This window comes from Ambystoma mexicanum, chromosome 11 (genome assembly GCF_040938575.1).
Source record: "Ambystoma mexicanum isolate Mex_15411 chromosome 11, UKY_AmexF1_1, whole genome shotgun sequence".
Lineage (NCBI taxonomy): Eukaryota > Metazoa > Chordata > Amphibia > Caudata > Ambystomatidae > Ambystoma > Ambystoma mexicanum.
This window is the reverse complement of record NC_090934.1, coordinates 217,256,637-217,284,449: the sequence shown is the minus strand read 5'-3', so window position 1 is coordinate 217,284,449 and position 27,813 is coordinate 217,256,637.

Sequence of the window (27,813 nt, the reverse complement as noted above, 5' to 3'; positions counted from 1 at the left end):
CCTTGGAGACATTAATTCATGGTGATGATGAATTGCTGAGTGATCTATGCACTTCGCAAAGAAAATGGCTATTTAGAGGAGCCTTGTGGCCAGAAAACTCATACTGAGAGGATGGAAATCGAGATTGTCTCCAGAAGTTGATGTTTGGATGGATAAAATGTTGAAATTGGCTGACATGGAAAGGTTGATTTATCACTGGAAGAAAAAAATTGTCTTTTTTGAAAAGATGTGGGGTAGTTTCCTGGACATGTACTAGCTCTGATTAAGCGGTTACTGTATTTTTTTTGGGGGGGGGAGGAGGTTAAGGAGATAAACTGTTTGGAATTGGTTTCTGTGAAGTATTTGTACATTTTATAAAATTTGAATACATATTTTTTAAAAGCACAGCTATATAGAACACCCCATGTGCCAAAAAGGCCAAATATATAAAACACTTGCATGCGGGCTGGTCACTTACAGCGCGCAAGGCCGGTACGCTGAGTAGCCATGCACACGAAAAATGGTCAGGGTCGCTGCTCGAATCACGTACTCTAAGTAGTCATGCAGATGAGGGACGAACTGGGTTGGTGCTTCATTCAGGAACGCTGAGTAAGTCAAATCATCCAGACCCACATAAACGCTCCACGCCTGCTTCGACACATTTGTCCAAGAATAAACCGGAGACTAAAATCTCAGCCTACATCTTCACCACACATAAAAATGCCTCTCAGACAGCAAAACATACTGTGCATACAAAGCACACTACACATATATCAAGCCATTCAGAGGCTTCAAAGAAGAAGGCTCCTACCCAGGTCAAAGGAATATTAAGAGGAAAAGGAACTTATTGTTTTTCCATCTAAGACCTCCTCCTCTTTATGGACAAAGGACAGGTTTTAGAAGACCATGGATAAGATTTCCACTTTTATGGACTTTCTTTTAATAGTAACCCCTTTAAAAGGAAGCTCCTAGTTACAGGGGATGACATACCACTGAAAAGGATGAGGCAGTCTAATGTGCAATTAGGCGAGGACCCTATTGATGTAAAGGACTACTTGGAGGACAAGAAAGGCACTTTGGAGGATGATCCAGTTACTAATAGGATGACTACCGTGCCATCACCAGTTTCCCGTCACCTATAGACATCTATTCTACAATTATCTCCGAAAGAAGGCTCTTGCTTATTTTAAAATTGAAATACATGATGTGCTAGCATTGTGGGGCACCTTTGCAAAGACGGCATTCTAGTGTACCCCTATATGGATGACTGGGGTTTTCCGTTATTAACTAGACATATGGCGCAGAAAAACTCAAACAACGATCAATCTCCTCCATCAATTGGGATTTTCAATCGACGAAAAGAAATGCAGCCGGGATCACAGTCAACAGAAGCAATTCCTTGAGGCGGTTTTCAACTCAAGGATTTCCCTAGTGTCTCCCTTTAATGACAGTGTTCTAAAGCTGTTGAAACAAATACTGTGTTAGGTGACCAGTCATCAGATTACAGTCAGGAAAGTTATGTGTCTACTCGGCATGATAGCATCCTGCATCTTCATGCGTCCAGTACAAGTGGCTAGCAGTGGTCTCAAGCAGAGGGTGACTGGGAGGATGAAGTGGTGGTTTCACAAACACTATTGTTGGTCTTAAAGTGGTGGACAAAAACAGACCTGTTGGAAAGGGAAACCTTTTGTCAGTCCGCCAAATCACCTGATGAGTACAACAGACATATCTCTGTCAGGGTGGGGCGTCCATTGCCTGCACCACACTGCACAGGGAGCACGGCCTCTCCCACCAACTAAGGAACACACCAATATCCTGGAACATTTAGCTGTATACAAAGTGCTGAATGCTTTCCAACATCGCCTGAAGGGGAAGAAAGTGTTAATTACAACAGACGGCACAACAGCCATTCTGTCCAAACTTGCTCAGAAGATTTGGAAATGGTGTCTCGGCAGGGGGATACACCTCCAAATGCAACACGTGCCAGGAGAGTTCAATTGCTTAGCAAACACTCTAAGCAGAGCACAGCCCTCAGTGCACGAATGGGAGCGTCATCCAGACATGCTCAAACACGTTTTAACGATATGGGGTCAACCAACAATAGACTTGTTTGCAAGAAGCTAAAATGCAAAATACCCATATTGCGCCTTCAGGTACCCTTAGAAAGGGTTCTTGTGGAACGCACTATGGATCAAATGGTCAGGAATGGTTGCCTACACTTTTCTCCCCAGACACTACTATTGAAAAGAGTAATCCAGAAAATGCACCAGGAACATTTGACAATGATTCTCATTGCTCCAACATGGGCACGGCAAATGTAGTACTCCCACCTCCTTCAAATGTCACTTTATCCACCAATCAAACTGACACCCACTGTCAACATGTTGTTCCAGAGCCGGATCTAATTCTACACTCTCCACCTCATACAACCAACTTAGCAGCTTGGCTCCTGAGGTCATAGTTTGGACACCTTAAATTACTAAACAGATGCATGGACATTTTAAGGGAAGCTCACAAACCCCAAAATAGGCATTGTTGCTTTAATAAGTGGAAGAGGTTTAGTCTGTGTTGTAAAAAATCAAATGTAAACCCTATTTACTGTTCACCTTCACATATCTTACCTTACCTCTTGCATAGCCAGTCCGATAGCACAGCGAGTAGAGCGCTCTCTTTGACATCTGTGCAGAGCCTGCTGACAAAGGTTGGAATCCCGGCATGGCCAAACTCAGCCTTTCATCCTTCCGAGGTCGATAAATGAGCACCACACACCGTGGGTAATAATAAGCAGCGCTCAGATACCTGAGGGTTTGTAGCGCTATATAAGTGCTAAATTATTATTATTATTATTATTTACTGGACTCCGATCTAGTATTTAATTTGTTAAAGGTTCATTTAGCAGAATTCGCTGCTTACACAACATCTGAAAACAAGGTTTCAGGGTGTAGAATTCCAGATGTCAAATCCCTCCTGGAAGGAGTAAAACGTTTCTATTCACTGGTTGCAAATCCACCACCAGCATGGGATTTAAATGTGGTGCTCAGCATTCTTATGGGTCCTCCTTTTGAGCCAATGCATAAAGCATCCCTCAATGATCTTACTTACATGGTGGCATTTCTTGTAGCAATCAATTCTATTAGTAGAATAAGTGAACTACATGCATTATCTGTTTCAGAGTATTTTATCACTGTACATAAACACGAGGTGGTGTTAAGAATACAGCCACATTTCTCTCCAAAATGCATATCAAAATGTCAAGGCAATCAATTCATTGAGTTGACAGCTGTCTTTTAAAATCCTCAGAATGCAGGGGAAATGGAAAAACACACACTAGATGTACGTAGGGCAGTCATATCATACCTTAATAAAGTAAAGACATTAAGAAAGACTGATCCGTTCTCTGTACTTCTTGCACCCAGTAAGTGAAGGGGATCCTGTCTCAAAGGCTACCATTGCAAGATGGATTGTAAGGTGTGTGCAGCAATGCTACAATCTTTCAGAAAATACGCTTCCATTCACACCTAGAGCACACTCTACACATAGTACAGGAGCTACTTTAGCATTCATTGCAAATGTTTTGTTGGATGCTGTCTGCAGTCTCTACCTCTCCAGTCCCCTCCCAGGCCCTCTGCATGACCCTGGCTTCTCATTTCATCTCTAAAACTCAGGACATCATGTCCCCTCTCTCTTCCTCTCCTCTGCCAACTCTACTGTTCACTCTTCCTCTGGCCCTTCTGTGGCCAGCCCTCCTCCCTTCTTCTCCACCTTTCCCCTTTTCTCATCAAAACAGATTCCCCCGTTCCTCTAAAACCATAAAGGACCACATTGACACCCTGGCTACTTCTTTGGCTGACTTCTGCAACCATTCCTTCACCACTGGAGTCTTCCCTTCCCCCCTGAAGCACTCCTTTGTGCACCCCCTTCTTAAGAAACCCTCAGCCGACTCCTCCAGCCCTGCTAACTACCGCCCATTCACCATCACTTCTTTCCTGGGCAAACTCCTGGAAAAGCTGGCCATCTCCCAGCTTAATCTCCACACTGAATTGGCTGGTTGCCTCTATGACATCAGAGCTACCAGAAGCACGGAAACTGCTCTGCTGAACATCCATGAAGACCTGCTCTCAGACCTTGACTCCAATACCCCCTGTGTTCTCATCTTACTTGATCTTTCTTCTGCCTTTGACATGGTCAACCATGCCATCCTGCTCAAACATCTCTGTGATAACCTGGGTATCACCGATCATGCTCTGGCTTGGCTGGCCTCTTTCCTCTCCGATTGACCCTCCCAAGTCCAACTTGGGTTCCTTCCTCTCCTCTATCGCTACCTGTGGTGTTCCTCAGGGGTCTAATCTCTATCCCTGGCTGTTCAACCAATACCTGGCACTTCTTGCCCACTGCATTGCCGCTCTCTGCCCCAACTTGTAGTGCTATGCGGACGACACTCAGCTCATTTTCAAGCTCCCTTCCGCCACCTCTTCTCCTATCTCTGTCTGTCCGCTATCCAGGAGTGGTGTGCCACCACTGATCTCTGCTTCATTGGCAGTAAGACGAAGATTCTCCTCATCGGCATATCTGCTCCCTCCTTTTCTATCACTCTCTGGTCGGCCTCCCTTGGCCCTCTTCCTTCTCCCACCTGTGAGGCTAAAAACCTTGGTGTCATCTTTGACTCCACACTCTCCTTCTCTACTCACATCTCTAAGAAGTCCCACTACCAGCTGCACATCCTGAGAGGTATTCTTCCTTTCCTCTCCTTTCCCCAGAAGCTCACTGTCTCCAGAGCTCTGGTTCTCTCTAGGCTGGACTACTGCAACATCCTCTTTCTAAATCTGCCTGCTTCTACTCTCCGCCCTCTGCAACTCATCCAGAACAGGACTGCTAGATTTTTCCTTGGCTTTGAGCCCAGGGATTGTATCTCTCTAGGACAGAAATCTCTGCACTGGCTCCCAGTGGCTGCGCGGATTAAGTTCAAAACCCTCTGCATTGTCCACAAGGCCTTCTGGGGCCTGGGGCTTCAATACCTTCAACTCTCTCTTCCTAAATATCTTCCCTCTCAAGCTCTTCGCTCATCCGCCTCCAACTCCCTCAGGGCCAGTCGCTTCTCCAAGCAACGAGTTGGTGGAAGAGCTCTTTCTTCGGCTGGGGCCTCCCTCTGGAACAGCCTCCCTGCCTCCCTGAAACTTGAGGAGAACCTTCTCTGCTACCGGATGCACCTCAAGACCTTCTTCTTTGCGTCTGCTTTCTATCCTCTTCTCCCCTGCTCGACCCCTAATTGAATCTGCACTGGTTACCTGGCTACCCTCTGATCTCGGACCCAGGTCCCCTCCCCTGCCAGCTGCATACCTGAACTGCCTCCTGGGCAACCCATGAACTTGAGGGCTGTTTCTGTATCCCTACAGCCCCCACCAGCTCTTGACACTTGATGTCTGCACTTACCCCATCACTTGCCACACTTTTTTACCTATTGTTTTATTTATTCTATTTATTTTTTACTGTTGCTCCTATGTACTGCACTGCCCCCTCACCCTTCCCCCTCACTTTCCCTTCCCCTCCTCCCCTGCACTTGCACAATATCAATGTCACCTGGCCTAGTAAGATTGTTGTCTCTGTCTTCCCTCTGTTCCCCCTATCTTGCCTCGTTGTGCCTTGAAACACTTGTTTATAGGCACGTAATAAATGCCATATCATATATCATATTATATCTGCAAAGCAACTACATGGAGTTCAGTGCACCCTTATACACAATATGATTGTGTTGACACACAAGCTAGAAATGATTCCCAAGTGGGTTAGGCAGTGTTAAAGCACTTGTTTGCTTCTGTTCCTTCAACTAACCCATCGCCTTCCACGGGTACTGCTTGCTATTCTATACAAAGCATGTGATTCTAAGCTGATCCACAAGCCTCAGAGGACAAAGATGACCTTTTCAGTAATCGTCTTTCTGATGCTTGTGCCCTCTTAGATTCACTGTGCCAACCCATCTTCCCTGCATTGGGAGTTGAAGTCTCCTGTGAGAAACCAGAAGGTGTCACTCCTACTAGTCTCTGGGAATCTGTCATCCAGGTGGCCAGGACACGGCCATCGCTTTTGGATCCAGTTCCTGGGGGTGGACCAGTGTGGGAGGATCACCTTGGTGAGGGGTCTTCGGGAATGGGACACGGATGGTGAGACGCAGTTTCACCTTTCTTATAATGCCTTTACCCCATCATACCAGGAAGGATACTTAGGAACTCTACCCCCATCCCTACATTTTACAACACAACCACTTTCTCACGGACAGCCCGCTATGAGAGAAAACGGACTAACACCTAAGCCTGATGTTTCCCAATATGATGGTCAGGCAAGGTCAGGCGATTACTGACCATCATTCACACTTGACTTCCATTACACTTCCCACACGGATAAAAGGCAGAGCATGAGAGCACACTCTGAGTGAGGCAAAGTACATGAGGAAACAGCAGTTCCAAGATGGCAGTTTAACGAGAGGAGAAAGATGTCTAAACAGAAGGGGATAGCAAGGAGGGAAGTTCCCTTGGCCTTTTTGACATGGAACCGTTGCTTTCATGAGCCCTCGAGATTGGAAAACGTAAAACCAGGAAAACAGGCTGAAGAATCCTACGTTGCTTGTCGGAGATACCCGGGGCCCTCCTGCATTAATAATAAAGGCAGGGAGAATCACGAGCCGCCGTGGTACTGCCCATGGCTCCAAGAAGAAAGCGGTGTCACTGAAATCGACACTGCTGGTCAGGACCACAATATGGGCGTTGTGTAGGCCAAGAGGCATTAGCCAGGTGCTCGATTGAAGAATGTCTCACAAATATCGTTACCCACCATTGTGAAATATCTCTATAGCAGGCAGTTGTTACCTTTCCTAAAATTGATCATCACAGGTCGAACATTCTTCTTTCTGTATATTATAAATAGGATGCTCATAACACCCTGCATCATAATGATGACTTAATTCCAGGTGAGCGCTGCATTTCATTTGTCCTTCATGTCACAGAAAGCCTCTGATGGACCTGGCCAGGAATTCCTTAAAACACCAGGTGGAAATCTTTTACAGTTTGTAACACTGAAGCATCCACTGTCAAATGAGTCATTGATCTAAACACTGAGCAATGCATCCTCATGGAGGTGGTATAGGAGCCAGTGCTGTCCTCCCCTACAGTAATCGCTGACTCTCTGGCTACACTTTGTCACCCCGGCCACACCCCTACGATCCATGGGAGTGAAGAAACGTGTTTTGGTGTTTGTCTTGCCAATAGTAAGATGTGCTAGGACCTCCTTCATATCTGGTTTCCATGTGGAAGCAGCCAGATAAGAAGTTTGACTTGTCAAGCACTGTCTAACAACACACTTTGCATTGTTGAAAGGATTTCTGCAAAGGAGACCAAGAGCATAGGGTCCTGCCTCCAAGGAGGCTAGATTGACCAAGGTGGAGCCAGATTTCAGAAGAATTCCTCTACGATCTTTGCCAACATGGAACAGTTTACGTTGACTATTAGCCCTACTGCAAACCCCCCCCGGCGCTATTGGCGCAGGATCATGGGTTTAGCAAAACGGTAAGTCCCCATTCCCCATAGGGTCCATTCGGGAATTTCCCATTCCCTATTGGGCCCAATGGGGAATGTTCAGCACTATTACCGCCGGCGCTATTACCGCTGGCGGTAATGGCACTGAAAATCAGCAAAAGCACAGCGGATTTGCCCCCAGCTCAGAGCTGGGGGTAAATCCGCTAAGCCCATGATTTGGCGGACCCTGAAATGCAGTGGGTAATAGCGTTCCCGCTGCATTTAAGGGTTACCACCAAACTCGTGAAGAGGCCACAAGTCTTTGGGCCCTGGTGCTATTGAGACAGAGTAGTCAGGATCTTGAGTCAAGTGCAAGCATTTCTAGGCACCTTCTCATCTATTGGCCTGGGATACTTTGCCCTGAACCTGTCACTTTCTTGTCTAAAAGTTTACGCAATGTATTGCCAAAGTAAGTTGCCTTTATGGGCAAGGGGGACCGCTCCATTGATTATACATGGTGCGCTAAATCTGGGCTGAACATGCACTCAAACGTTTTGCAGTGGTCGAAGTGTACAAAAAGAAGTAGTGGAACTATGTTCTGTGATGGCTTGCCCCCGCTCCCCACAAACCCCATTTCCTTGCCCCCTCCCACGTGCAATCCAAACCCCCAAACAAACACACCCGCTGTTTAAGGGAATGTTCAGTGCAGTGCAATGAAGTGCAAGTTTCAACTTCTTATTTTAAAACTAAACCATTCCAGAACAGTTCCTTTTGAAAATAAAAGTAGAGGAATAGTAACACTTTTTTTTTTTTTTTTAAGTAGAGGAGCACCGCTCCCAACCGTTCTTGCCCACTTCGACCACTGCCTTTTTCTAAAGGCTAACCTGCAGGATCACTCACCTCTTCATTAGTGTTTTGGATCTCCACCAGTGCCATCTTCCCACTGCTTCTGCAAAGGACAATCATTTGCTTGCCCCTGGGACCATTCCCTGCCAATATTAAAGACTTTACTCTTAATGAGGTTAAGCTGAAAAGACTTTCTTGGAACACAGAGCTGAGCAGATAGATTTGAATTCTTCAATGTCCCCACCAGTGCACAAGAGGTTTCCCTCCCTTTCTTCGATCTGTGTGGTCTGGGTTGTAGAAAAGTGTTCCTTTTTTATTTTCGAACCTTCATACCAGTACAGTGGCTACTTTCTTCTCTTTTTCACTCTATAAAGGATTTGCAGAAACCGTCTTAATCTCGGTCTTTTGTAGACTCGGAGCCAATGAGCCAGGCCCTCCGCCTCATCAAAAACCTGGAACCATTGTGTGTCAATGTCAGCCCATCACATTCTTAGGACACGTGCTTCTGAATCCCCCTCTCGATTACTGGCAACTAATGCTTCAATTCTTCCTTCAGTCTTTGCGTAGACTTGGAACACTTAGCCGTACTTCTATTACACCCTTTCCAGAACTTTGAACGAGTGTTACTCTGATATTCTCTGGCAGACTTGAAACCCGCTATTCAATTCCTCATTCATTTTCTTTTCCTCCTGTGGTCTTTCAGAGACTTTGAAAGCACGTTTCTCTGTTTGTCTTTTTTTAGACGTGCAATCAAAGATTCAAGTCCCCATTCAATCTTCACATAGACTTGAAACCTATGGTTTTATTTCTGTTGGTGTTCTCCAATGGGTGAAAATAAGTATTGCACTGTTTATTCCCAGACTTGCCACCAATGATTCTTCTCATAAACTTGGAAAATATGGTTGCATTTTTCTTTGTAACTAAGTCTCCTGCCTGACGATGGGGATTACCAGGTTTCAAGCTGCGCCTCCATTGTTTCGTACCTGCTATCTGGACAAACCCCAGAGCTCTATCATCCCCAGCTGTGCTCAGGGGAAGTAGCCAATCACAGCCTTCCTTCCATTAATGTTCACAAGTGTAAACCCTCATGTTATGGCCCACCCTGAGGGAAGAGGGGACTGTCTATAAAACAGCCAGCCTCACTTGCTAGCTGTGGGTTGCAGGAGTCTTGACTTTTGGGGGATGCTGCAAGCATGAGAGTGCAGGAAGAAGTAGAGGCTGGGGAGGAGAAGAGATGGCAACAATAAGGGTGGAGCATGAGGAGCAGGAGATAGTAGTTGTTGCCAAGACCCCTGGGGAGGAGGTTACATCAAGGGTGGAGAGCGAAGTAAAGGAGTTTATAGTAGTTGAAAAGACCCAGGAGGAGTTTGTCACATGAATGTTGGAGAGCAAAGGGAAGTAAGGGATGGTGTCCAAAGGATCCCAGTAGGAGGTGCTAACTACAGGGGTAGAGGAAGAAGGTTGTAGGATGAGAGGTCTGAAAGTAGCCAATCACACCTCATTAAAGAAAAGACAGTGGGATGTGGTGGCAGTGGGAGCAGAGCCAGAGGAAATATTAGGATCACGGGGGGAGGTACGAGGCAAAAAGTCTGAGGTAACACCAGAGGCACAGAGGAGACTGGAGTAAGTGACAGTAATACGAGAAGCCAGGCAGATCTGGCGAAATCTGAGGTAGTACAGGCCCCAGCAGAGGAGGATAGAGTAGCCTTGAGAGCCAGATATGGTTCCATGTGTTAATATCCCCGCAAAAATAACGCCATACAAAAATATCGCCATACTTTTGTGGCAATATTAAGGCATGGAACCTGTGGGGGGGACCCCTGTATTATTTTTAAAGGAGTGGGGGGGGTCCCCGCTCCTAAAACCCCCCAAAATTATCCCCCCCAAAAATATCACCTATGGTTGTTCCAGGCGACCATATATACGGCAATATTTTTGGTGGGGATAATATGTAGTGATACCCCAGATATAGAGTGGTGGAAGAGAGAAGCCAGGTACAAGAGGAGGAGCATAGGGACAACCGTGGGCTGGGGAGAGTATGCAAACCAAGGTCTTGGATTGGCACATAGCCAGACACTACACCCAAACATAGCAGCACAGCGGGGGTAGTAAGACAACTATTAAGGCCAACATCTGAAGGAGAGAATAATGAACAACAGGGATTAGGTAGCAAGCATAGAAAGGGTCCAGTATAGAAAGGGTCCAGTGGGCCAGATCGGCCTTAAACAGGTTCAGACAGTGGGTGGGAGATCAAGACTGGGACAGTGAGGTCTTGTGAATCTCAGAGAGACCAAAGAAGAGAAAACAGGGGATTATCCCAGTTTAAGCCAGATCTCCCTCTTTAGCTCTCTTCGCCAACCAGAAGCTTGGACCAGTGTACTTTTAGGACTTGGTGTCAGAGACAGTCTTCGGAAACTGATATTTGTCCACTGTAGTTGTACCAGATGCTTTGTGGTCTGCCTCGGGACTTCTTCAGACCATACACCCAGTCTTTTCTGGCTCCTGTCCTCCTCATTTCTCATGTTGGGCTATGGAATTGCATGTTGGGATATGGGACAGAAAACAATGTTTTGGGAAACTATTGCACCAATATTTTTTTCAAACAAGTTTGTGTCTTTATTAACTTTAATTCAAAAATAAGAAAAGAAAAAAGAAGATGATTAATACATTGATGCATATTAAATACATTGTCCAGATTTAGAAGGACAGATGTATTTTCCTGTAATATTCGAATGTCCACAATCGTTCAAAAAGGCGTGTTACTTTGTCATCAATGGTTTTTGTAATTCTCCATATATATAGTCCCTTGGATAATGATCACATTCAATATTTTTTTGCTTGGTCCTTGATAATATTTTTAAATTAGAGTGGTTGGGTTAGGGCACTTTTTGGGGTTGCTCATATAATGTCGAGTCCAAATCGTGGTTTAGTTTGAGACACATTTTTGTTTATAAATTGAATCCTTGTACCAGAAATCTCATCTTTTTAAAAAGATCTCATAGTAATAATCATATTCCATAGCTTAATGATGAAAGTGTTATTTTTCTATCAATAATAGTGACGTAATAGAAGAAAAACTACTCATGTTAATGATCCTAATTAGTGGCTTTATGGAGAAACCCCTACATCTTGGATTCAATCATTTCTAGAGAACAGATCTATGAGGGTCTTCTCTCCGTCAGCCTCTGCCAATCCTGCACCAGTCATGTGTGGAGTCCCCCAAGGCTCATGAGTGTGTCCGACCCTCTATAATGTGTTTACAAACCCCCTCTTGGATGACCTTGATCATTTGGGTGTCACCTACACAAACTATACAGATACTCAACCTCATCACCGGTGACCACAAAGCAGACTCCAAGACACTCAATGACATCTACCTTGTCATACAGGCCCGGATGGCAGAACACAGGCTCTGTCTTAATGACAATAAGGCAGAGCTACTCCTCTTAGGATCACAACACAGATTCAACATACTAGATGCCAAATGTGACTCTTTTACCATAGATGGCAATCCCATCAAGGTCTCTAAGGACGTGAAAATGCTCTGTATTTTCTTAGACTCCACCCTAACACTATCCAGGCAAATCAATGCAGTAACCTCATCAACTGCCTACACGTGCAAACTAATCACCGCATGCAGACCATTCTTAACCCCTAACAATTGCACCACCATAGCCAGAGCATTAGTCCTATCCAAATTAGACTATTGCAATGCGCTCTATCTAGGAACTAGTCAACGGAACACAAACAAAATGCAAGTACTTCAAAACAACGCCATCATGGCAGCGATGAACATCCCCAGAGCCCAACATATTTCGGAATTCAGATGCAGCCTCAACTGGCTATCAGTCAACCAAAGAATTTCCTTTAAATCACTGTCTCTCACGCACAAGTAACTCGCGAACCTTGCACCGATGTATCTGACCAATCTATTTTCACGCAACATCTTTGGCCGTCCTGTTAGAGCTGCACAAGCACACTGCTTTAAGATCCTGCGATTCAAGCTACAGAAGGCAGGGGGCAGCAGCTTCCTAGTGCTTGCCGCCAAACCGTGGAACACACTACCCATCTCACTCAGACTTGAACCATCATACCATTCCTTCAGAAGCAAAGTCAAAACTTGGCTCTTAGCGCAAGAACAATAGCTCACATTCCTTTACTGCTTGCTTTACTCGGAACCCGCATCTAACATGTAAATATGTATAATCTTAATATGTTTAATGTTTATATAATGAATATCCTCTGTAACCATGTAAATATGTATAATCTAATTATGTCTAATGTCTTATGTAATGAATATCCTCTGTAACCTGTAAGCATTGTATACATGTAACCTAACTGTGTTACTTTAAGAAATGCGCCCAGGTGCCTCAGGGCTTGGTGCGCTTCACATATAAACAAAATACAAATACATGTGTTTTGCCACTTCCACGTGGCTCATCCGGAGGAAAGAAATCTCTTATGGTTTTTGATTTTGTTCTGAATCGCTTTTGTTGACCAATAGGCATCTTCTTAGAGTGTACTTGCACATATGAATTTCTCAATTTCAAAATCTTTTATGCTCTCTAAATTTCAGCCTTGTAGGGACTGGATCAACGTTTCCAGTTTGTCCTGCATTCAATCCTCGCTGTAACTAAAAGCCTGGGCCTGGGATCCGGGACACATGAAAGCCCACAACAGCAGGATGGAGGTGAAGGAACCTCCCAGAGAGTGAAAAGACTTGCATGTTGTCTCGGGTGGCCTCAAGACCTAACCACGCACCTGCTGGCATAGACTTTTTTTGTTTTTGTTTGGAGAAGACCACCCTGATTGTTATTATTTTGTCATTATATACGAAGATCTTATCTTTACAGTTCAAGTAAGGAAAAGGACCAAAACTGGGAGGTGGCGCAGGGGCTGATAGGTTGTGAAGACATCGAGCGTCAGAATACAGTGAGATGCAGTCAGTGAGCTAGCGGTACAGGGACATCGTTTGGGGGGTTGCAAGGGCTCACAACTGCGACCCCTGAGGCATCCCTTGCTACCCCTGTAGTCTCCCTTGCTACCCCTAATAAAAAAATATATTTTCTTTTTTTTTAATGGAGGCTCAAGGACAACGGACAGCAGCATGTGGCTCTTTGGTGGCGTAGCTGGTTTTCTGATAACTATAACCGTCAAGATAGCTCAGTGGGTTGAACGCTTGCTGCTGCAATGTGCGTGTGATCTGCAGGTTGCAGGTTTGGCTCCCGCCAAGGTGAACTCAGTCTTTCATCCTGCTGAGGTTGATAAATGAGTACCAACACAGGTTGGGTGATATTGTATGTATATTTGTTTTATATGAAGCGCTTAAGCGTAAATTCTATATAATAACACATCATTATCGTTTGGTCTTGGACGTCTGCTTGCATTCACAGTAATTTGGTAAATAGGCCTATACGCGCCTATATGGTGAAATGACGTCCCTGTAGTGGTAGCCAAACAATGGAAAGATTTCTAGTGGTAGCAGGAACTTGGAGAGCAATTTTTTATTAGGAGCCACCCATCGTGGTGAGAGCAGGCAGAGGTGGAGGAGGATTGGAGAGGGTTCAAAAGGGTGCATGGCGCAAAGCTGAGGACTCAGTTGAGGGGAGCATAAGAGTGGAGGGAAAGAGCAAGAGGTAGACTTGCACAGTGCCCCACTTTGCTGAGCACACTAGTAAATAAAGTGTTTTAGTTGAGTGGTGCATTTTTAGAGCTGTATGTTGGAGAGCAGATCCCAGCTTCCAGCTTGGGTGAGTAGAGACCTCCCCTGTGACTTTTCGTGGGTGGGGGAGTGACAGTAGATTGCCACTGCTGCAAGTAAGACCAGCGTGCAATTGTAAGAGTCGGCGAATGAACAAGAACTGGCCGCTGTATCAGTGGCAGCTGCTTAATTGCGGTGCGAGGGTGCTGCCCCCCTATTTTTTAGATTTAAAGATTTTTTTTAATCTAAAAAAATGCAAGTTTAGATTCCATATATGAAAGTACAACGGTATCGGATGTACGTTTATCTTTGAGGATGTACATTTCCATCTTTACCTTTGTCTTGCATATACCGCATATTAACGGGGGCGCGTCGCCCACTGCACACTTTCTTTCTGTTTTATGAACATGGGGCCTGGTGCTCCATATGCGCGCAATCTTTAGAGGTCGGTGGGGTATAGAAAGTCAGGCCTGTCGCCCCTCATCTGTGCACAATCGGCAGACTCTGCATCTCCCTGTAGTGACTGACAAGATACATGGGTTGAGCCACCCCCGACTACATGGCGGGGTGAAGCTTAGGCAGAGAACAGATGAGAATCTATGCATATTTATATGCATGTATGTGTGCGTGCAAGAGGGTATCTGTGTAAATGCACATATGAGTGAAAGTCCAGTGTAAATATTATGTACGGGTGAGTATGCGCGTGTGAATGAGAGAGTATGTTGTACGTGCGCGCCAGTGAAAGAGTGCCTGAAGGCTGAATGGTTGAATCTGAGAGTGAATGAAATTTGCATGCACGTGTGTTGGACAGGAGAGTGGGCCTCTGATTTGGGGGAGGGGATTATTCATTTGTGCAGCGGCAGCAGTCTGGACATGTGTTCTTACTGTGATAGCGCAATTGTTACTGGGCATCGGGTGTACAGCAAACAGGATAAGTGTTATTATATGGCTAGATCGCAATACATTGGTGCAGGCCGTCTGAACATGTTTTCTTATGGTGGCATGGCATTCTTACTGTGGCATGGCAATGTTTACTCACATCAAGGGTAAAGTCAGCATGAGGAGTGTTTTTATGTGGCCGTATCGGCATACATTGGTGCAGCCAGTTTGGACAGTTTTTCTCACTGTGGCATAGCATTTTTACTGACAAAACCAACATCAATATGTTCTTATGTGCGTGTACGGGCATATATTTTGAGCAAATGCATCATGAAAATGTGTTGGAAAATGCTTTATTGCACTGTTGGTAATTTGCATCGATTGTTTTTTTTTCATGTGCAACTCTACAAAACCAGTTGCAAACCATGTGTCTTTTTTTGCAATTTTTCACATAAAGTGTGCTGTGAAATGCACCATTTTAACCCCCACCTCTCGAATCCGTCTTGGTTGGTTAAGGCTCCCTCACAAGCTCGGTTGCTCCTGCATATTTGTGGAAAACGTACACCCCTTCAATTAAAACATTCAACAGCCGCCACTGCCCCTGTTCTAGATGAGCGAGGCCAGGCTGCATCAGTTCTGGCCAGTGCCACAGAATAGGGCACCAAAGAAGCTACCAAGCACGGGGGAATAATCCAGGGGGCCGGGGAGCTGCAACACACCACCCCACAACTTTGGGCTGCGGTAGACAGCCAAACAAAGAAATGGAGGGACTCCCTTGGCTTCCCGCCTTTTCCTGCCAATGGTACATTAGCACTGACACCAGCAGGGTGTCAGCAGAGGCAGGGACAAATGCATGGGCAGGAAATATAGGGACACAAGGGGAAAGAAGGCCACACCTAGGTGTGAATGGCCATCTGGCGCCAGCCGGGCAGAGGTGCAGGCAGCCCCTGAGAAAATGCACACAGCCTGGCTAGGAAAAGGGGAATAAAAGGAGGAAGCTGGGAGGAATAATTCAAGGAGCACCGACACATCAGCCTCAACGGGGAGACCATCAAATGGGAGACCAGCAGCCGCTACCTCTGTGTGACCCTGGGCAGCAAACTCAACTGGGAAAGCCACATCGAGAACACTCAGCAGAAGGCAACAGGAAAGATGGCAGCGCTGTACCCACTCCTGAAGAGCAAGTCCATGCCCCTCCGGACAAAATTCAACATCTACAAGGCGATCATCAGGCCAACCCTGACGTATGCCTCCCCAGCATGGATGACCTGCCATGAGCGACACCGGAAGAGTCTTCAGATAGTCCAGAACAAGGCCCTGCGGATATCGTCTGGAGCTCCAATCTTCACAAGGATAGCAGACCTTCACAGAGACCTGGACATCGAGATGCTGGACGAGCATCTAGCGAAGCCGAGTAAGAACTTCTGTCATGGACTGGATCGGAACCCGAACCCTCTGATCAGAAGACTCACTGCCACCACTGCAAACCCTTTCGACCGCTACCCGCGGCCCATCACTGCGAAGACCCTGTGAAACCAGCCCTACTATGACAAGACCACACAGACCAAGAAGAATACAAACCCACGACTACATACTCAACCCGAGAAGATGGAGTAATGAGGCTCAAGCCCCGGTATCCAAAAAACACCGCTGATGGATAAAAATCTATCAGCAAGAAGAAGAACAAGCGTGGAATAAACCAGTTCTCCTTGGTCCTCTGAACGGAGCACCAACAGTCATCCTGTGCACACAGGAGACTTCTTTCTTTTCCCAAATCCCACCCACCTAGAAAAGAAAAGGAGAAGAGAGAAATGACAGGGCAACGAACGGGGCCCACAAAGTCGTGGGAAGATGTGGGCGGCACGGCCTGGTAGATGCCTGTGGTCCCAGGACCCAAAAGATAACAGTATTTTTTATTATGTGATTTGGTTAAATACATTTAGCCAAATGTGTTGTAGGATTATATGTGTGCAATAAAAACGATGGTCTTTTATTGCCAAGCACAAGCCAATGCCTCAGGTCATCATTGGCAACACTCGCCTGGGTAAGAAAGCAGCCGGCTCTGGTCTCCACCGATTATGATTATGCGAGAAGTGTTCTGCATACTCTTTGCAGGGCGTCGCCGTTTGATCTGATTTATATGTCACTGCTGGCACAGACCCAGGACTTGGCTGTCCATGGGCTATGCCTTGACATGTTTGTGAAATCCCAGGTTCCACCTTAAGCCTCTGCCGGTGACGCCTCTCTGACACCTCTCTGCACGGGAACCCATAGCCAGACGCCATTACCGTTCTTTCCACTGGGTGGCAGTGCAGCCCTTGCTTCGGGTTTCAAGTCCCATATTTCTCGGGCAACATTTCACAGGGTGTGTGTGCATTGACACCTTCCCAAAACAATGTGTGACTTGGTAAGGGGCAGCAGGAGAGCCAAGTCCTCTGTAGAGAGGAAGGGAATTGCTGCTGCTCTGTAGGCACGAAGACCTTTTGTGAAGGCATCTCTGAGGTGGAACGAATAGCTGCCCTGTTCATTGTGGACAAGTCTACATAGCCCACAGCACACGCCCGGCCGTCGGAGCCAGGCTTACATAATTCCTGTTCGGGCCCGCGGTGGATTCAGGCATTCTGCGGTTCGGCCTCCTGCAGGGCCATTATCGGCGAATGCCATCCGTTATGCGAACATTTGCGGCACAGCTGACTTTCCGTCTGAGCAGCTGCCTCTAGCCATGGCCGGTCTGTGCCATGGTCCAGGGCCTTGCGCTGATGGGCCCACTCAAATACCTGATGCCGTCCGTATAGCCGCTAAGATAGCTCAGCGGGTTGAGCGCTCGCTGCTGCGATCTGAGCGTGATCTGCAGGTCGCAGGTTAATTTCCTGGCTAGGCCAACTCAGCCTTTCATCCTTCCGAGGTCGATAAATGAGTACCAGTTTTGGTTGGGTGATATTGTATGTAAAATATGTGCTCTGTAAAGCGCTTTGGATTAAGGCGCTATATCAATAACACATGTGTACACTTTGGGAGTTGTGCTTTTTCCTGCCTGTCGCCATTGTATCCATGCTGGCGCACATAAGCCAACATGCCTCATTCGTTTCGGGAGATGTTAGTCCAGTCCGCTTTTAAGTTTGCATTCTGGGAGTGTAGCTACACTTTTATTTCCCCATTATAAAACAAAGACTAGAGGTGGCAGAATACCAAGTTAAAACCATAACTGGACTAGCATCTCTCTCGACAGCTGGGCGAGAGGACAGCATGCCTGCTAACGTCTCCAGACACACACCGCGTGTACCACAGGGGCTTCGGAAATATTTTTATGCAAAAGTCTTTCTTATGGTGGAGCATTTAAAAGGGGATCCATTTATAAGTGACCTTGTGTTAAAAGTACAATTTGTACTGTATGACACATTAAATGAAACATTAAATAAATAAATACATAAGTGACCTCAAGTTTTAATGTTTCGATGATGAGAAATGTAAGAGTAGCACTTTCATTATAAAAACTCACACAGAGAACATGCCAGCTTTTCAAATCAGCACCCTCTTTCAAGACAATAAAAACGTGTCACACAAACGCTGTAAACGGTCTCCCTTATTTTATTTAATGTGTGCCTATTTGATGCACCGAAAATTAATTTTTGTGTGTGGGACGTAACATTTTTTTCACATCATAAATTAAGCATGCCTTTGTCAAACAATGAAAAACGACTAGTTAACCTAATCCCAAAGTGTGCTACTGTGACCAGGAATGGCCCTCGGATTGGCGGGGCCCCAGGCGTCAAAAGATGAATAGGGCCCAGTAGTTCACAGATGGAGACACAACAGGTCCATCGCATAACATTCAGCCACAGAATGAGTCTTTGTCATTCTGCGGGATTATGGGAAGTAACTTTAAAAAAGATGCCATGAACAGGGCAAGCGATTACTCGCCCTCAGGTCCGAACCCTCACATCTCGCATTTTGCAAAGCCATCAAAACCAGACTATTTGCCTAAACCCATCATGCAACCCACGTAAACTCCCAAGCCGCGCCAACTGTGCGCTTAGACTATAAACAACTGTGTGTAATGTGCCATGTAACATATGCGGCACACCTTGTAACCCTGTGCAGCCTGTCGCTCTCATGCAACACATCCAGCATAACTATGTACATCTATGTGCAATTGTAACTAAGCCGATACCATGTAGAACAGCGCCACGATGCCTTTGGGCTGCTTTGTGCGCTTTATAAATGCAAATAAATAAATAAATTAATAAACTTTACGATGTCCAAAATCTGAATGATCTATGTGATTATTGTATATGGGGCAGGATCATGAGTGAAACTTCTTTTGAGAGTAGCAGAGAGTGCGGCCTGAATCACTTGTAGAAGCATCTAATTTTCAGCACGTGAAGCACTGTGAGATGAAATGATGTGTTCAATAGAAGATTCTTTGGTTAAGTGGCTCAGCAGGGATTGGGGGCCAGTCTGCAACTCAGGCACTTGGAACACATCTTCCCAGCTGTGGTAGATACAGATATTGTTCAATGCATGTCCTTTTGCAACTTTGGTTTGGAAACATCATCTCACTTTGGAATGCAGTCCAAAAAAACTATAATTTTGTTTGCAAACTGAATTAAATTTGCTCCTGCAGTGGTTCAATCATTGCTTTTATGCTTGTGGTGTAAAGTACCTGTACTCCTCACGGGTTCTGTAGAAAGACATGATAACACTCTCCTTCATTTTTAAAAATGAATGATCCTGTAGGTCGCTGCTCTGAGTCGCTTATGGATTGATGTGCTTTGCACTAAGTGGTAAACTGTGCTGAGAATTGGAACGTGTGGCTGGCTGACATACCGCAGAGCAGACCTTGGGCGGGGGAGCTGAGAGTTGGTGTGCTGCAGCATGTAGGACTTCCCCACCTGTCTCCTCACCCTGGCGCGGTGCTGTGTGTTTGCGGTGCATTGCGGTGCAAATATCTCAGTAATGTTGAATCTTGGGGCCTTTAACCGTGGTTTTTAAGGCCTTTGAGTTTTGTTTCTCATGTCAACATGCTAAAAATTTAGCTTTGTCCTGTCCTTGTACGACCACATTGATGGTTCACCGATTTCAGACAAACGTGTCATGTGTTGAGGTGATGAAATCCGGGGAAAAGGGTGGGGTGTGCAAATGTCATGTAGCCAGTAGACAAACATGATAACACTGCCATTTAATTGTTGCAAATCAATGATCCTGTAGATCCCTGTTCCGAGTCGCTTATCGTTTGATGTGTTTTGTACTTAATAGTAAACTGCACTGAGAATGTCCGCGTGTGGCTGGCTTACATACCTTATAGCCGACGTGGAGGAGAGGCGAGAGTTGGTGTGCTGCAACAATCCTGAGACCTCCTGTGCGCTCTCCCTACCTGTCGCCTCACCCTGGTACAGTGCAGTGAGTTGTAGTGCAAATATCTCAGAAACAGTGCATCCTAGGGCCTTGAAACATGGTTTTTGACCTTCAAGTTCAGTTTCTGGTGCCGAGATGCTTAAAATGAGCTTTGTTTGGTCCTTCTATGGCCACATTGATGTTTGCCTGATTTTGTGCGTTGCGCTGCAAATATCTCAGAAACGGTGCGTCGTAGGACCTTAAAATTTGGACCTTGAGTTTTGTTCCTTGCATCGAGGCGCTTAAAATAACACCCACATTGATGTTTTGCTGCTTCTAGGCAACCATCTCATGTCTTCTGCAGGGGCTGAAATCTGGGGAACGGGGTGGGGTGTCCACATAATATGTAGTCAGTGACATTCAGAGGGTCTTCACAGGTAACTATGTAAAATGTGGTGCAGTTCGGTGGAACGGTGTGGAAATGTATAAGGAACAAACAAACAAACTAACAGATTTTCCGTTTTATATTATAGGGCCTTTCACTAGCGGCCCTGTAGTTATGGTTAAGTTGCTCAACTCATAGAAAGTGCACTTTTTGAGCGGCTTATAACTTTGCTCCCTGAACGAATCCTCACCAAACTTTACAAAAAACCTATATGGCCCCCTCAGAATGATATTGAAAAGTGGTGTGGTTTTGTCCAGGGGGGGACAAGTTATAGGGGAGGGTCCCAGAATTTGTGAAATCCTCATAGACGCAATGGAAAAAAAGTTTTGCTCACGCCTGCAGCCCAAACCGCTGGATGAATTTTCACCAGATTTGTGCCAGAAGCGGCGCCTTGGTCCCGAAGGAGTGCTTTTGTAAATTTGGTGTGAATTCGTCCAGTAGTTTTTAAAAAATGGGCAAAAAGTAGGTCAAAAGAAATGTGTGATATCTGGGTCCTGACGGCGGACTCATTTCCTGATTCGGAGTCCGCATATGCCTCTGGGCCATTCAGGGACAGGCATGATGTCCACGATCATCGAACGCGCCCATTGATTGGATGGTGAAAAACATGAGCTGTGTCATATTTCTGGGAACGGTGGCCAGGTTGGATCAGCAGACAGCCACCAGTGTCTGCAGATACCGTGCTTTGGAAAACACATTTGGGGTTATTTGGTGGACGAATGGGGGGCTGGAAAGGGTGGGGGAGTGGAATAAAGTTGATGTGGAGCTGATTTTATAGGTAAAAAATTGTTTGCAGGTGCTGCCGAGTCTGTGGACATCGCCGCTGACCGAGAACAGCGCAGTGAGAAAAAAGTCTGGAAAATACATTTGGGATTATTTGGTGTCCGAAATAGGGCCTGGAAAGGGTTGGGGAGTGGAATAAAGTTGACATGGAGCTGTTTTTATAGGTGAAAAAACTGTGTGCAGGTGCCGCCGAGTCCACAGTCAATTTTAGTGTCCGCGGACATCATTTGGATGGCAGGGGTTTCTGGGTGAGTCTTGTTATTTAAAGGGGTATCGTACGTACTTGTCATATGGTTTAATCCTATTGTGGTGGTTGTTGCCACTGGCAACACATAGGATAGTAATATGTGTATAGTAATTATAGGTACTGTAGGAAGAGTATACAGCATTTGTAATATGGTGGAATGATATAATTGAAGTGTATATGGTATTTATGATTGTAGTACAATTGAGGATAGTGCTTATGGAATATGTATGTGTTTCTTTGTGAAGATAACAAATAGGATTATACTCAGTAGGGTTACTTAGTTGCATACGGTAATAAAGGCCATTACAGAATCATGGCTCCACGAGGCAGCTGGCCCATCTCTTATGCTTGCCATCCCAGACAGCTATCATACCCTAAGAATGGATAGGCCTAATGCAAAGGGGGGTGGTATAGCCATTATAGCTAAAATAAGCCTCGAACTAAGACTTAGTACTGCTGAACCCTTCAGATCCTGTGAGCTACTCACAGCCAAACTACCAAGAACCAACAATCGAACCCTAACTATCCGCCTGCTATACAGACCTCCAGGCCCAATTGGCACATTTGAGGATGATCTGTCGAACCTGCTGTCTAATAACACGAAAGAATCTTCACAGATATTAGTGCTAGGCGACTTTAACCTAGGTTTTAACAACCTATAGGATAAACATGCACCTGTGATAGCAGCCATGGTTGTAATTTTAGGGGGGCACAGGGGTGTTTGTCCCCCCAAAAATTCATGGCACACAATGTAGTCCCCGTTTATTTGGCTGGGGCACCTTTTCTTCAGATGTCATGTCCCCCCAACATTTTCAGCAAAGTTACTCCACTGATAGCAGCCACACTGGCTGCGCATGGTTTTATCCAAAAAGTGCATGCTCCACCAATATCAAAGGCAGAACCCTCGACTGGATAGCAGACTTAAACTGTTCATCCACTGTTCTAAATATAACCCCTCAACTCTGGACTGACCACTATTTGATAGATTTCACCCTAAAATTAGACAAATCAATGCCTAAAGCCGTGGCCATGGCCCCCCGCTACTTATGAGATGCAAAAAATAATTACAATCGACAAACTAATGCCACTGCTCTTGACTCTATTTCCATGAATGCCGACCCTAACCTCTTAGTTGAGGCCTACAACAACACCATGACCAAAGCTCTAGACACTATCGTGCCAGCCAAACTCCAAAAAAGTAAACCAAAGGCCCACTTGAACACTTGGTTTACCCCCAACTCAAAGAGTTAAAACTCAAAAAAAGAAAGTTGCAAGCTATTTGGAGGCACTCCCCTTCTGAGGACAACAAAACACAATTAAACCAACTAGCTAAAAAATATAAGAACGAAATAATCAATACAAAAAAAATGTTTTTAATGAAAGAATTGCAAGCTAACTCTAATACTAAGGAGCTTTTCGTGATCCTCCGGCACCTCGAATCCCCCATACCTGCTGAGACAACATCGTAAAAAAAGACAAACAGTGGTGCAGGGATATTCAAAATAGTCTCACACCATACTAAAATTTAAAAAAAGAAAGCATCTCTGATACCGAATACGACCTCTACCACTCCACTGCCTATAACACCGAATGTGTTAACTCCTTTCAGTTTCACGAAGGTGTCGATCCTGGAAACAGAGAAAGTCGTATTGTCCTTGAAGCCGTCTAATTGTAAAAGGGACAATTTCCCTGCTCAAATAGTGAAAGATGCAGCTAGAGACTCAGCACCATTTATAACTAAACTTATAAATGCTTCCTTTAAATCGAACTGTGTCCCAGGGCGCTTAAAAGAATCCTGGGTCCTTCCCTTACTAAAGAAACAGACACTGGACCCCTCTATCCGTACAAATTACAGTCCTATTACAACGGTCCCTTTTCTTCTCAAAATAATTGACCGGGTAGCATACCTTGAGATACAGGGCTTTCTTGAAACTCACCACCTTCTGGGGTCTCGACAATCAGGTTTCAGACCTCAACACAGCACTGAGACTGCATTGATTGACCTTAAGACACAAATAGACGAGCTAAAAGACCAGGAAAAAATTGCAATGTTATTGCTCTTGGACCTATCGGCCGCTTTCGATTAAGTGGACCATACAGTGCTTTGCAAACACTTAGCCTCTGCAGCCCACTTCTCAAGTGACACCATAGCCTGGGTTCAATATTTTCTCGCTAACATAACCATGCAAGTTTTCTCCCCATCTGACTCAGCGGATCCGATCCATACTACATGCGGTGTCCCACAAGGATCTTGTGTTTCACCCACCATGTACAATATTTTTACCAAGCCCCTATTCGACAAATTGGACAGATTGTGTCACTTACACTAATTACGCAGATGACACCAAGATCCTCATCCCCCTTTTGGGTAATTTCGCCAATGACACGGCCTTGATAAATGAAATATACTCTCTCATTGAAGCATGGATGGCCTCCCATGGCCTTTGCTTGAATGACGAGAAAACCGAAATTATGATCCTCGGCGCCACAGCCAACCTAAAGAAACTAACCCCCCCAACTATGTCTCATTCAACATAGATGGTAACACTATCAAAACAGTAAAAGAGGTAAAAACTTTGCAATTCTATTTGGGCTCTACCTTAACTTTAAGGAAGCAGGTGAACTCACTAGCTTCCTCAACAGCATACACAGGCAAACTCATTCGAGCATGCTGCCCTTTTCTATCTGAAGCGAGCTGTATCACCTTGGCCAATGCCCTTATATTATCTAAACTGGATTATTCTAACACACTTTATTTAGGAGCTAACAACTATAGCCTCAATAAACTGCAGATACTGCAAAATAATGCCCTAAGAACAGCTCTGAACCTAGCCAATAGAGAGCACATCACTAATTCCAGAAGAGACCACCACTGGCTAAAAATTAGCGACAGAATACTACTTAAAACTATTTCACTCACACATAAATGCCTTAATGATGCAGCCCCCCATACCTAGCGAATATAATAAACAGAAACATTTCCTTGCGACCGACTAGAGTTATGAACTCCCATTGCTTTGAGATACCAAGAATTAAACTGACCAAAGCTGAAGGGAGTAGCTTCCCAGTCAAAGCTGCACAATCTTGGAATAACCTTCCATTGTACCTCAGAACAAATCAATCGTACACTAGTTTCAGAAGCTAAGCACTAATGTGGCTCCGATCTGTTGACACCTAATGTCTACCTAATCCATACATCCAGAGAAACTTTCCTGACAGTTAACTGTTATTTCTTTTGTATCTTTACCTGTACTTTTACTTCCATTATTTTCTCACCTGTAAATACTATTGTAATTATTTTATCTTGTTGTACTGTACCTATCCTATATTGTAACTAAGCTGAAAGTATTCTTTTCTTGTTGCGCTCAGCTACCTACGGGTTTGGTGCGCCCTACTAAATAAATAAACAAACACACAAAGCTGGAATCTCTGGTTCTTTTTCTGTGAAAAACACCCACTATAATTTGATAAGCAGGATAGTTTAAAAGCTTTGATTGCATACAATTTTACATATACATTTACTTTTTGGATCCTCATAAACAGTACATTCTATGTACTATGTTTGGTACAACATTAGTGTGTGCTACACTGTTGTTGTGTCGACAGGAAATAATCATTGGGTCATTGGGAAAATAATCCATAGAGATAAAAAAAAACAATTATAATTTTGTGAGTGTAAGTGTGATAGTATGTTTGTTTGAAGTGTGCTGCAATTAAGGGCACATTATACCTATATTGGACTTCACAAGAAGTATCGCAGTAGGAATAACTGTGATGCCATATTGCAATGAAGGGTGATTTACAAGTAGTTAGATACCTGTTGGCGTATTCTGTTTATTGTACTATAGTTTAGTTAGTAAATTTGGGGTGAAGGAATATTAAGTAGGCATTTTATAGATTTGGTGTTAACGTTGGCATATTGTAATTATATTGGATTTTACAAGAAATATTGCATTAACAAGAACTGTGATGGCATATTTGAAGTGTATTGCAATGAAGGGGATTTTTGAAGTAGTTAGATACCTGTTGGCGTATTCTAACTAGCTTGCCTTTTAAAAGTACTATTGTAGTATTATGGATGTAATTAGATACACGTTGGCGTATTCTAACTGTTCATTGTGCTACAGTTTAGTGACTAAGCGTTTGTTAGATTTGCTGGTAATCCATGTTTTGGAGTAACGGTGGTGGCGTTACACTCAAACCAACGGCTTCTTTTTTTTGGCATATGCAATATAGTGGCCTGAATTGGTTGCAGCACCAGTGTGGTAGATTATGCCCACTGTTGTGAAGGTTTTCTTGCCAAGAGATATTGGGCATGTGTGAAGCTACTAAGCTTACTGTTGTATTTGGTACCATCTGCATTGTACCTTAGATGCAATAGTATCACTTATTAGCCATGTGAGTTTATTTGTATGTTGGAACGATTGTCTGAATTACAACAAGGACATACTATGTTATGATTTGCATTATGCAGAAGCTGATGAAAGTGAATGGATTCAGAATTTGGTATGGAAACATACACAAATCCTTCATTAGGGACGTGCTCTTGTGAAACATGGTTGCAGAGAGTGCATGTATGTTTACACATGTATGAAATCTGGAAGATTTCATTTATAGGGATGTTTTTGGTTTCCAGTACTTGTAGGAATTCTTGTGGATCTTCCTGTGTGTTTACCATTCCTGTACAGTAGTCCAAATCTTGCCTTATACCTGAGACACTGTAAGTGCTGTCAGGATTATTTGTGACATTTCTATAAAGGACGAGCATTTCCAACCACAACTGATCCGAGCCGTTTAAGTAAATCTTTTGAGCAATTGGTAGAAATTGGAAGCGAAGATTGATTGCTGGGTTTGCATAGCAATTTACTGTTAAATCCCGACGTCCTCTCTGTTCTCTGTGGCACTATTGGAAGGCAACCCGTAGCTAGCTGCCTCCACAGCAAAGACAGGCGCTCGCCAACCTTTCAATGGCCTCTGGCTATATATTGCACGATCTACCCGCCAATCCCAAGATTGCCACCACACTACTCGCATGTCACATGCAAGTGGAGGAGGAGCCATTGACTGAAGTATGGGAAACAACGCAGCTCTTCACGTTGCAACATTGTTTCTTTGTAGATGCTAGTTTGATTCTCTTTGCTGCCTTCCCGTTTGTTTTGCCTTCCATTGGAGCCACTCCATTCCCCTCTTTTCTCTGCCTCCTTTTCCCACTGTTTCTTCTGTGACCAACTGTTCAGCCTTGCCCGCTGTGTCTTCCTGCTGTTTTGTGCCATCCTGCTTCTGTTTACATCCTGCTCCACCACGCTCTTACTTTGTTTGTTTTATTCGTATTTATATAGCGCACAACAGCCAGAGGACATTGTGGCACTTGTTACAGTACAATGCTTAGTTACAGAGTATGAATCATGCTTATGTTACATAATGAACAGTTTGAGCAGTGATACAATATATATACAAGTTTACAATATAGTTATATTACATTTGTGTTTATATTACAATATCCATGACAGGAATAAGGTAGGAAGTCACATTACTCGTTGAGGAAAGTGGTCTTGAGGTTGTTGCGGAAGGCTGAGATGGAGGTTTCAGCTCTAAGGGTGACAGGGAGTGAGTTCCAAAGTTTTGGTGCAATATATGAGAAGCCTAGACCTCCAGCTGTGACTCTCTTGATGCGCGGTATGTGTAGCTGGTTGGTGTACTGAGCTCTGGTGGGGCGAGTGGAAGTGGTTCTTGATATAGCTTTGGATAAGTAGGTGGGGGCAGTGTTGTTAATGCATCTGTGTGTGATGCTAAGGATTTTCAGAGTAATGTGGTCTTTGACCTGTAGCCACCGTGCTTCAAGTCTGGCATGGGATATATGGTCTCTTCTTGGGATGCTCAACGCAGCTCTTAGGGCATTGTGTTGTGTGGTTTACAGTCTATGAATGTTCTTGGCGGAGGTGCCAGCTAAGAGAGCGTTGCAATAATCGAGTTTAGCGCCTATAGTTGCTTTAGCTATGGCCAAGCGGTTGGGAGCGTATAGGTAGGGTTTAATGGCATTGATGAGTTTGGTGCTGTGAGCTGATGCAGAAGCTATGGCGCTGACTTGTCTGTT